Genomic DNA, 12608 nt, shown 5'->3' with positions numbered 1-12608 from the left:
ACAGTGGAGCGGAGTGAAGATGGAGGGCGGAAGTGGGTAGGGAGGCGGAAAGAGTGGTTCATGAGAGAGCGCACCAATTGCTACTTTAAACATGCTCCAAAGTGGTTACAAACAGTACGGAGAGTGCCCGGGAGATTGTTCGCTAGGACCTGGCAATGTAAACCTGAGGTCTCGAGTTCAGATCCCCGCACCATATATGCAGGTGCTTTCCAGCTGATTTCTCCATCTATATTATGTCCCTCAGAAGTTTTTCAAACTTTTGGATTAATCTGATTTTTATCAACGAGGTTCTATCACATCTTCATCTATTTACACGTGACCAAAACAAGTTATTGGAAAGTATCCTATAAAAGATGTTACATATAAGAGCCCAGTGCATTTTGGGCACGCCTGTCTGACTTAACTTTGAACTCGTCTGGATCCAACATTTCTCTCTGAACACAAGCCACTCACCAGGGTTTCACCCGAGAGAAGTGAGGATAAAGGTGAGTCCTGCTGGCTGTACTATCAGTGCAGTGAAATCATTTCTCTAGCTGCTCACAAAGTTTCAGTGACAGAGACCTCTTGAGTAGGACCAAAGTGTTTATTATTGGAGAACTTATGTAAAAGGAGGACACAATGTGTCATGGTCCTATCTGGGTACCACTATGGCGGTCTCTAAGCCTCTAGCCTGGACCATAGTATAGCTTGTTTCAGTACAGGGTTATGGATTCTTCCTTCACTGAGATACTAGAGTCTCTGAACTCAGCAATCTGAATACAGGGCTGCTCCTCTTCCTGCAGGACTGTCGCATTTCCCGGCTCCTCTTCTTCTTCTTCTGAGTAGGGCAAAAAACAACCAGAAGTAGCACATTTAGAGCCTCATTCTACTTAATAAGACCAAGCTGCCAGCTAGTCTCAGGGAGCCATGAGAATCGAGGGCAAGGTAAAAAGCACACTTAGGCAACTAGGCCAGGGTCTACATACCGTTAAACACACATTAAACAAAACCCACAAATTACACTTAAAGGGACCCCGTGTGACAGGGAATATTCCAGATCTGCCTTCAGAATGGTAATAAACTAGGGACAAGGGATCCCACATTTCCCCTTCGTTTGGGGACCTGTAAGGTATCCAGGCCGTCTTTGGATCTTAAGAACTATAGAATGGTTCCTTAACTCCAAAGCCTGCTTCATGAGACCCCACACTTCTCAGAGCATTCCTAATACATTATAACTATAGAGTATTAAACTCTGAGCAGATTGCTATCAGTGATGTTTTCAAACTGCATTTCTCATTTTGTTCTTCCTTCATCCTGAATTAGGCCCAAATATTTTTTTCATAATCCATGTGACCTTTGTAACTGGGAACCTCAGACTCCAATGTTTTCACATCCTCTCCAATATCACCCAGAAATAACAGTGACAGGGGAAGGCCATTGTGCTTAAAACAGGAAGTGATGAGCCTCCTCAAATTTTGTCTTCAAAGGAAGGATTGGCACTGAATTGCTCAAACACTATCTTCTGAGTAACAGGAATGAGTAGTAAGTACTAAGCCACTACTGGAGACAGACCTCACGTTTACCTGTTTTTTTTTTTTTTTTGTTTTTGTTTTTTGTTTTTTTTTGTTTTTTGGGATATGGAAGCCCAAGGAAAAATAAAAAAAAAAGAGCCTCTTGTTCAAACACAATTCATATTTTTAACACAGTGACTGCAGAGCAGTGATCCAGGAGCAGAGTGCTACTCAGCCACTAAGTTGCATTCCTTTGACAGCAATCTTGAGCATACCCAGACCATCCACTCTACAGGCATGAAGCCCTGCAAGAACTGTAGGTTCAGTTCTTCACTTCTGTAATGTACAAAACCCCTTCATTCTGTAAATGTACGCTAGGCCATTGGTTTTCCGTCCACTAAGAGGAGACAAGAGTCAAGGCGAGAAGCAAGGAGATGGAGTAGACTTGTTCCTACGATTCAGGATAGGGCCCATTCCAAAGCCTTGAGAAAATTATGTATTAATTTTCCTAATAATAATTTTCCCTTTATGGGGCTGTGCAAACTCTATGGTCTCTTCAAATACAACCCCAGAGCCTATACTTGAAAGCATTCTAGGTTAATTGTTAAATGTATCAAATTCAAAATTGTATTAAATTATCTATTCCAAACAAAACACTCAGCAGATGCCAATGTTTCACCGAAAGAATTACTTTGACATTGTTTGCTACTTTTTAGTTTTTCAGCATTTTTTCAGTTTGAGAAATATTGTCACAGTATCTAAGCCTCAACATGTATCTGAAACTGTTAGAACAGGTGTGGACAGGGGTCCCGAGGGTGTCACACAAGTGTCAGAGTGAGAAGGTAGAGTATAAGGTACGCAACCTATCACTCTACTTCTTTCAGAATGGGCCCCCAAGGCCGGACCTCTCTCGGATGTCTAAGACCACAGTTTCTCAAAGCCCCATTCTCTTGGTTTCTCTTCCATACAAAGCAACGGCCTTCTCTCACGTGTGTTCCCAAGAGCAGATTGTTTTCTGCACCTCACAGGAGGACTCCCAGTGTGTCAGCACACTGCTTGGCCATCTGCCAGAAAAGGAGCATTCTTAAAGACAGACATGAATAGTGAAGAAGAGATAAGGTCAGAGCAGAATCTTGACCTTGACATTTTCCCTCTTATAAAGACACAGCATCTCCTGGGTTGCATGAAGAGCTGGCATGTTCGGGGTGTGGAAACCATCAAGGTTCCGAAGTGGGACTCAGGAATCATGAGAACTCTCTAGGTGAGGATTACAGGCAACAAGCATGCCGAGGAGGGCAGGGCCTCCATCTGGTCCCTGTTCTTTCTCATCCTTCTCTCCTGGCTACCCTGGATGACATTCACGTGTCCTTATGACTGTGAGAAAGGCTGAGTGAAGAACATTCTGACACATCTTTACATAGACCCTCCCCTGAATCTCTCAGATAACCAAATCCCCTCCACTTTAGTGGTTCATGGGTATCCCTAGATTCCTGGCTCAGTATTAACTTCGGTTCAATCTTCATCTACTTTAGATCCTGACTCTGTGACCCCTACTGACCTTACTACTGTCATAAATGACACCATGTTTCCTTGATATTTCTAACCCAAAGTCACATCAACTTGGGAAACAAGTGACGCCATCTAGAAAATACAAGTGCAGACAGGATGTAGACTCAGTATCCCAAAGATTGGCACCTCCCACCCACTGCCCACAGCTTTTGACATTCCAGGCTCCTGCTGTTTTCTAGAGCTACCTTGGCATTTTGGTTTCTTTCTGCATTGATGAACCATCAGGACAAGGAGAAAAAGGAGGAAGCAAGGTCCAAGGCTGAAACCAAGGATACTTGCCACAAAGAAGATCCCAGGCCCAGGGTTTGAATGGACTGCTGAAAGGAACATATTTTGGATATGGAAATGACAAGGGGGATCCTGTCTCCACTAATGATACCTGTGGGTGTTCAGGATGATGAAGTCACAGCTGCAGGCACAATGGGAGATTGTGAGAGGCTGGTAGCCTCCTTGGAGGGAATAGGTCACTGGACCTTGGAAGGCTGAAGTGGTCCCTGGTCCCTTCTCTCTCTGTGTTTCCTTGGTAACCATGAGACAAGCAGCTTTCCTGAGCCCCGCCCTGCTCCCATACTTCTTTATGCCTTGTCACAGCATAAACACAGTGATATCAGCTGGCCATGGAGTCTATGAGCCCAGACTTTTCTTAAGTTGTTCATCCTAGGTATTTAACCACACCCAGCAGTTCAGGCTCCCATCTCACCCACTATCAGACTATGTTGACTTCATGTAAGTGTTTTTGAGGGGACATTTTTGCACTTCTCTCATACATTAGGTTTGTCAAAACAAATCACAGAAAAGCTACCAGAGAAGTGTTTTCTCTCAGAGTTAAAAAGGCTAAAAGGGCTGAGGAGATGGCTCAGTGGGTAAAAGTGTTTGCTTTGCAAACTCGAGGAAGACCTGATTTCTTTCTTTCTTTCTTTTTTTTTTTTCTGGAGCTGGGGACCGAACCCAGGACCTTGCGGTTGCTAGGCAAGCGCTCTACCACTGAGCTAAATCCCCAACCCAAGACCTGATTTCTAATTCCTAGGACCCGCATAATGAGCTAACATGGCTGCTCACACCTGTGACCCTAGCATTGGGAGGCAAGGACGGACAGATTCTGAAAGTTTGCTGACCAGGCAACCTGGCTAAAATAGTTAAGTGATAGAACTTGTGTTGAGGCAATAAGAAAGAAAATGGTGGAGCCTTGGCGTTTTGCTCTGGTTTCCACATGTGTACACAAAGGAGCAGCAGTTATAAACCTACAATCATGTACCATGCATAACACACACACACACACACACACACATACACACACACACAGCCCCACACAGTCTAGAATCAAGGTGTTACTAGTCTTGATATCTAGAGAAGAATACTGCTTGCCTCTTCCAGCTTCCGGAGCAGCCCAGCAATTCTAGGGTAGTTTTGGCTTGTAGAAACGTCGTCTTGTTTCTGCGTCCATCTTTACACGGTGTCTTCCTTGTGCAGAAATTGTCTTCACACTGTTCCTCTCTCTGTCTGTGTCTAAATGTCCTCCCTTCGTAAGTCTGTGATTCAGTGGATGATGTTCCACCTTATCCATTATGACCTAACCATTTACATCTATTAAGATGCTATTTCCAAATGAGGCCACAATCTGTAGTTCCACATGACAAAGATTTTCTGGAGCACTCTATTAAGATACAGTTTTATTTTTGAGCTGCCAGTGAGTAATTCTCAGTACAGAGCTTCAGTCCTTAGCCCCAATGTCTCCACTAACCAGGTCACCTCACTCTGGCACCCTCTTCACCCTGAGGGTTGGTCTCACCGTGGTGGTAGTTCAGGACTGCTGAGTGAACTCCTTGACAATTCACTGAATCCTCCCAGGTCAATGCTTTCATCACCAAGATAGACTCAGCCTCCTCAGATAGCTAGAGTAGAAATAAACACACAATGACAGAAAGTACAAAAAACAAGGCACACATTTAGTCATAAATTTTCATGAATACATAAATCTTGGAAGCATCATAAACTACATAATCTAAGTGAATTATGTTCAATTCTTTTATTTTATTTTATTATCCCCTGTAGAGTTGGCACCAGGAAACTTGGGTCTGCAGCAATTCATAGTTAGGGTGAGAGTGTTTTCAGAAAGCTATAACTGAGGTGTATGGGTTCATTCTGAATGTGGGCAGTGTATTAAGTCCTGAGACTTAATACAAAGTGAAAAGGCAGAAGGCTGGCTTAGTATGATCATTTCCCATCTCAGCTTTCTGGTTTTCACTACAAACCAAGCCGTTCCTTCTGACATCTTCCTCACTGTGATAGACTGTGTTCCTCTAAACTGTGAGCCACAATAAACTTCTCTAAAGCTGCTCCTTTGTCAGGGGTTTGGTGGCTGGGATGAGAAAGAAACTAATACCCACAGAACACTGCACAAACAGAACACAGGCTGAGAACCAATATTTTGAGACACAAGTAGTAGAGCCACTGGGTATTTTTTTTTTTTTTTTTACTTTAACAGAAACAGCTGTTTCCCAGGAAGAGGCTCCAGGTGGAGACGTGAGCATAGGCAGTTGACTGAGGAGTACTCTCTCAGGGAGACAGATTAGACAGAGGATGAGAGGGACCCAAATGCAGTCACAGCAAGGGCTCCTCTGTGGTCCTTTACATCCACATTAGAAAGACCCATCAGACAAGGATGGTCCCAAGCACACCCACCCACCATTGCCTATGGCATTTGGGTATCTGTTTAAATACAGCCTCCTCTGATTTGCTTGCTTTGTGATTTAAGTATACATTAGTATATATATGCAGGGAACTTACTCTTATTGGATGTTTTCATGCTTCTTATGGAGAGAAAACTTCCAACAGAAGCATTAATAGGATGTTGGGATACATTGTGCAAAGGTGTGTCTCGGTATATTCAATTGTTAATCCTGTACAGGTAGATAGCTAAATGCTGGCAGGATCTTGGTATTATTATTTCCATGGGCCCCAACCTCACATTTTGTAATCATCCTTTCTTACTAGCCTAGAGGCAATCTAGAATTGCCTGACCAAAAGCTGGGCAGGAAGTGGAAGGCAGAACTTCTAAGAGACAGAGGGATGCTGGGAGAAGAAATGAGATCTGGGAGATTTGCCAGAAGGCACAGAGGTGAACATGGATATACAGAGTGGAGCAGATAGTTAGATCTAGCCACGAGGTTGGATGTAGTGCTAGCATTGGTCAGGTTAAGCTAGATAGATGACCGGGAGACTGCTCTAGCTAAAAGGCATAAGCTTTAAAATATTAAAAACCTCTGTGTCATTATTTATATGGCTGGCGGGTCTGAGAAAGTCCAGCTATAACGGACAAGCTGTAGGCTTGCATTTGGCACTTGGCTTCACAACCTTTGTTCATGCCTTGCCTGCTCCATCGCCTTTTGCATCCCCTCACACTGTGTGCGTGCCCCTGCTGGTTAAGGTGATCCATCTGGTGGGGGACTCAGATTCTGAAGCCGTGGCCACCATGGGCACTTCTCGGACTGCAGGGATTGGGCATTTATTAACCAAGTGAGGGAAAGAAGGGTCACATGATAGTTGCAGAAGGAGAGGAGAAAGGGTGTGGGCCAAAAAAAGGAAAACTGGTTTCTGAAGATGGAAGATGAAGAAGTTAGTTAGAAAAACTCCCTGGAAACCATGGAGATCAGAAGCAGGCTGCACAGACTTTGAGTGTTCAACATGGGATCCCGTTTGATGAGGTTTTTAACTTTCAGGAACTCATGAATAATCTCGTCATCAATAAAAAGCCAAAATTAACTCTCCATTTGATGTCAGTCAGGTCCCTTTGGTTGCTCTGCCCTCTTGGCCTTGACCTATGACGTAGCAGCCAGTCTCTTGCACAAGCTTGAGGCATTTATTTTTTATATGTTCTTGATTGGCACTTAAAAATGGGCTAATGTACAGAGATTGTAAGTTTCCAGTCTCTCATTTTCTCAGCTCTAATTATGAACCTGGATCTGTACATTGGACTTCTAGGTTTCTATTCCAGCATGATGGACTGCTTTCCAGTTGTCTGTCTGATGGGTGGGCGGAGCTAGGGGGAGTCACTGAGTGGTATAGATGTAGACCAGGCAACAAAGCTCTCCCATTGTCGGCCATGCACTTATTTTCCTAAACTGTTGGGAGTAAATGAATCTTTGCAAACTAAATGCAAATGAATTCTCTTTTGATGCTGCTTTTAAGAGTGTGAGCCCAGGTAAAAGGCAGGTTTCATTTCTTTTCAGTTTTAATGCCTCACGAAGAGAACCAGATCTTCCCCATCAGGGTAGTTCATTCCTCACAGTGTGCTTAGAGAAACTGCCAAAGTAAAGCCCAGAGAATTATGACTGTACTGGCTGGTTTTACGTGTCAACTTGACACAAGCTGGAGTTACCACAGAAAAAGGAGCCTTTCTTCAGGAAATGCCTCCATGAGATCCAGCTGTTTAAGGCATTTTCTCAATTAGTGATCAAGGGTGGGAGGGCCCATTGTGTTGGTGCCATCCCTGGGCTGGTGGTCCTGGGTTCTATAAGAGAGCAAGCTGAGTAAGCCAGGGGAAGCAAGCCAGTAAGAAACATCCCTCCATGGCCTCTGCATCAGTTTCTGCTTCCTGACCTGAATTCCAGTCCTGACTTCCTTTGGTGATGAACAACAATGAGGAGGTGTAAGCTGAATAAACCCTTTCCTCCCCAACTTGCTTCTTGGTCATGATGTTTTGTGCAGGGATAGAAACCCTGACTAAGACGATGACTAATCGGGGAAATCCAACCGTGCCCATCTTTCCTCAGACCCCAGCTGACTGTAGTTTTAGGCAGGACAATCCCCTCCGGCTTGCTCAGCTACCCAACTCCTACCTGCTTTCTGAAGCAACCCATACCAACCAAATTGCCAGGTATGGCTTTCTCCTTTTGCCACTAAGGCAGAGAACCATATCTCTCACTTCTCTGGCACTCTAACTTGCTTTGTGGTCAAGCATGACCTTGAATTTCTGACCTTCTTGCCTTCACTTCCCAAGTTTATAAGCATTATAAACTGAGACCATACCATCATTCTCAAATAAAACTTCAAGCCTTTTATACATTGAAGTCCATAGTGAGTAGATTAAAGAAGCTTCCTGAATATGAGAATAAAGATTCCAATGTGTGCACTAAAACTATCAGGGGGCTTGGGTGGGGTGGCTCAGTGGATAAAGTGCTTGCTGCCCAAGTGTGAGAACGTAAGCTCAAGTCTTCAGAACCCACATCAAAGCTGGGCAAGTGTGGGTGCCACTTGTATACCCAGAAACTGTAAACCCAGGGCAAGCTGACTAGCCAGACTACTTAGATTTGGCAAGTTCTGGGTTCAGCAAAAGATCTTATATTAACAAATGAAGTGGTGCATGACCAAGGATTATGCCCAGTGTCAACTTCTGACCTTCACATGCACATGTACATATGCACATGTATCCACTCTGTCACCCACATGAAAACATGCCCATGTGCATGCATACTACATACACGCACATGCACATGCACATACACACACATACACACCACACTCACACACACACACATCCACATACAAACACATATACCACACACACATACACATACACACACCACACACTCACAACCCCCCACACCTCCCCACCACACACACACCCACATACACCCACCACACACACCCACATGCACACACAGCACACACTGCACACACACACACACACGCGCAAAATAAATGTCACAGATCCAATGTTTTCCCTAAAAACTTTCCAGGTCACTGGCACCATTAGCCTGCCTTGGCACTGTTTCTGTTTTCTGTTGTGCAACTGAATTCCCCCGGATGATGATGAGGAAGATAAGGGCTCTAAATTGCAGAAGATTCCAAGATGGAGATGTCAGGGACCAGGGATGAAATTGAACTGTTCTTGAGGAGGCAAAAATGGTCCCATGTCCTTAAGAGTGTCATCAGTCCAGGTGAGCTTGATAGCCCAGATTGTGTGTGTCCTGAATCCTGAGGACTGTGAGTTCACTAGATCAGACACAATGGCCATCTCTGAAGCTGGAGGTGTTATAGCCCAGACAGCATCTGAACTGTGTTAACTATCTGATTCTAATGCATTTCTTTTTAATTAAATTTTTATTAATAAATTATTTTATTTATTTACATCCAAATGCTGTAACACAGTTACACAGGGAGGACTCACAGCACCTTTTCTGCCAGAGGTTTCCCCTTCCTGGAACATACTCAGGCTCCCCTGGGTGGCTGCGTCTAGTGATGAGACACTGCCCAGCTGCTAACACACCATGTCAGCCTCTTCCAGGTTCCAGAAGGCATGACATCCCGTGCCCCAGGTACCTTTGGATCAAACCCCCATGCCATGAGCACTTGCCGTCCCCTCTCCTGGACTGGAGGTTCTTCTGAGGAGGCAGCAGCACAACTTGCCCCCGGCATGGTGGGAGAGGAGAAGCTCCAGGAGCTTCTGGTGTTCGGGTCTATAATACTTGCCAGGGGCAGCAGAGGACATTTTGGGTCTCATTCCTGCAGGAGCACAGTGAAGAAGCGCTGGGTCTGTGGTGCTGTGGGTGGGTCTGCTTTGTACTGGACTCTGTGAGGTCGTGAGGTGGAGAAGTCTGAATTATTTGGCAAGCTGAGTGCCAAATACTCACTGGAGCACATTCTTTATCAGTTTCATTATCAACACTTCCACATCAAACACAAGTGTGTATATGCACCCCCCCACATGCACACACACAAGCACACACACATGAACACACACATGCACACACACATGCACACACGCAGACATACACAGACACACACATACACACGCACACATGCACACACATGCACCCCCCACACTCACACACATGCACACACACAGACACACAAGCACACACACATGCATACACACATGAACACACACATGCACACACATATGCACACACATACACAAACACACATGCACACACATGCACACACACAGACGCACACAGACACACAGACACACACATGCACACACATGCACACAAACACACACGCACACACATATGCACACACACACACACACAGACATACACACACAAGATCTACCAGGAGATAACCCTTGACTGTCCTTGACTATCTCATTCATTCTCTTGTTGTAGTCAGAAGTTGCTTGACTGTTGTGTCTCTTCACCATAGCGTGTAGAGAACCTGTTGGGAATGCTACAAATAGGGTCTGGATGTGTACTTACTGACTGGCTACAGGAACAAAATCTGCTGAAAGATCTTTTAAAAATTTTTGCTGACTGTTAAGGTAGTGAATGATATTTAAATTGAAAAATGTGATTTGTGGTCATAAATATTGAGCATTACGATATAATTACTGCATAACCACTAAAGAAAACCCTATTCAATGTAATTTAAGTTTACGACTTAAGCTTTAAAATTTTTATTTTATTTAAAAAAATCATATGCATGAGTGTTTATAACTAGACTTACAGATGATTGTGAGCCCCCGTGTAGGTACTGGAATGTGAACCCAGGTCCTCTGAAGGAGCAGTAAGTACTCCTAACTACAGCATCTTTCCAGACCCTCAACTTAAGTTTTAATGAAAAATTATAAAACAGCTCAACAAGAACTACTCATAGTCTATAAAAGTAATCGAACAGCCAGAGTTCAGAGAACAACAGATGAATGGACGTGAATTAGCAGACAAGATGGAAAAAATCTGCATAAAATTTAAATGCAAGATGAAAAAAATAGTACCTAACGGAATGCAGAGTATTCCAGGATCCAGGAAATCCATGAATGAATAGTAAACTCGGGAATTCAAATGAAGAAAAAGGAGCACAGGGAAACCAGATGTAGTCGCAGTCTTTGTGGTGAAATGGCAGAATGGGTTTGTGCTTGCCAGGTGATCCTATTCGCCCTTCCTGCCCAGTGCAGGTAGGAGATGGATGACAGAAAGGCCTCAGTGAGGTTGTTGCTTTTTGGATCTGAGACCCTCAACCATCAACATATTGTCACATGTTTCAGCTCGTACGAGGAAATGAAAACGAGAGGTGTCGAAAGAGATAAAGAAGAGAGTACACAGGTGCAACCTTTAGCTTATCATCAGAGGTAAAGTGAGTGTGACAAAGAACCCGGAGCCGAGCCAGGGCTGAGGGGGGCGCTTATAGCCTCACCCTACTTCCAGTTTCCCATCTGTTTTCTCCACACAGGTAGAGATGTTATCTCTGTTTCATGAGCTGGCTATGTGCTGCTATGCCTCCCCTGCCAGTATGAGCAATAAGCCAAAGTGCTATGGTGTTTTCTCACAGCAAGGGAAACAACTAACGCAACAAGCACCCTCTGGATTAACCTCTGGGCTAGCATGGGATGGACGGAGGTCCCCTAGAGGCTAATTAGCCCCTGCTTGGCTCTCACAATTTCCCATTGTGCTCTAAGCAGTGACTTCACCATCAGAGCTGGTCTACCAGCACCAGCAGGAGGTAAGGTATACTACCGCCTGCCCTTCTCTTACTCACAACATGTTCTTTTCAGAGACTCACTCAAATCCCAATCCGGGAATCTTCTTTGTGACCACTGTCCTCGGTTTCATCATGGGACACTGCATTTTCCTTTTTCTCATTATCCTGGTGATTCATCAGTGCAGAAAGAGGAGAGTGTTCCAAGGTAGAGAACAGCAGGATCTTGGGATTCGGAGAGCTTGTAGACAGTGGGTGGGAAGAATGGTTGTCGTGGGAGACCGGATGTGCCCCACCTTCCCTAAATTTCCCGAACAAGGACATTTGTTCTCCAAATTCTTAAACTCAGTGACTTTAGATTAGTAGTGTCAAGAAACATGGTGTCATGGCAAAATAATATTTTTCTGAAGTTCTAAAAGTAGAGCGTGAGATCAGGAAAGAGGCTACGACTGTGACTGGGGGAGGAGTTCTAGGCTTATCCAGAGGCGCGAAGGGAGTAGGGATCTGATGGTCAGAGAGTAGACTCGTGGGCTCCGGAGAGACTATGCTAGGGCATTTTAGGGCGCCGTTTTTCACGTTCAGCTCTTTATTTTGATCACATGTGAATATTCTCTCCGTGCGGTTACAAGCATGGCCGTGATTGGCCATGAGACAGGGAGGAGGAAGAACTGGAGTCAGGAGAAGGTTCTTTAGTTTGTGTCTCTCTTCTTCATCATGTGAAGGAGCTCCTTAGTGTGTGCACAATATCTGCACATGACATCCCAAGTCCCATCTCAGAGTTCTTGTCGACGATCTCGAGACTTTTCTACGACTCCCAGAGGACCTCAAGTCCTCTCTGCTGGAAGAAAACATTTCTAGGCTGAGTTTCTGCTCTGAGACTTATCCAATACTCACACATGTGAACTTCTATGCTCATGTCTGTCCTTGGAATGCTTCTTGTTTGGTGCTCAGTGACTGAGGCATGGTAGTATGTGGAGCAGGGGGATGTCAAAGTTAGTCTGAATATGTACTGGGATGTGGGGACATGGCTCTTGAGACAGGTGTGGCTGCATGTACAGGAGGCACTGAAGGGAAGGCAGCTACACCTTCAGCCCTGGAAGAGGGGTGATGTGGCTCTGGGGAGGTGATTATTTT

The 12608-nt window shown here is 44.6% G+C and overlaps 1 long non-coding RNA gene across 1 annotated transcript; it reads right to left on the bottom strand.

Annotated features, from left to right (window-relative positions):
* Positions 1-564: 564 nt before the first annotated feature.
* On the bottom strand, positions 565-11665 carry LOC134486637 (uncharacterized). The gene is made up of 3 exons (XR_015686985.1): positions 11559-11665; positions 4425-4951; positions 565-817 (listed from the first exon to the last, which is right to left on the bottom strand). It is a non-coding gene; the product is annotated as an uncharacterized LOC134486637 (long non-coding RNA).
* Positions 11666-12608: the final 943 nt, after the last annotated feature.

Source organism: Rattus norvegicus, chromosome 4 (genome assembly GCF_021556685.1).
Source record: "Rattus norvegicus strain SHRSP/BbbUtx chromosome 4, alternate assembly SHRSP_T2T, whole genome shotgun sequence".
Classification (NCBI taxonomy): Eukaryota; Metazoa; Chordata; class Mammalia; order Rodentia; family Muridae; genus Rattus; species Rattus norvegicus.
This window is presented reverse-complemented; position numbering and strand designations above follow the sequence as displayed.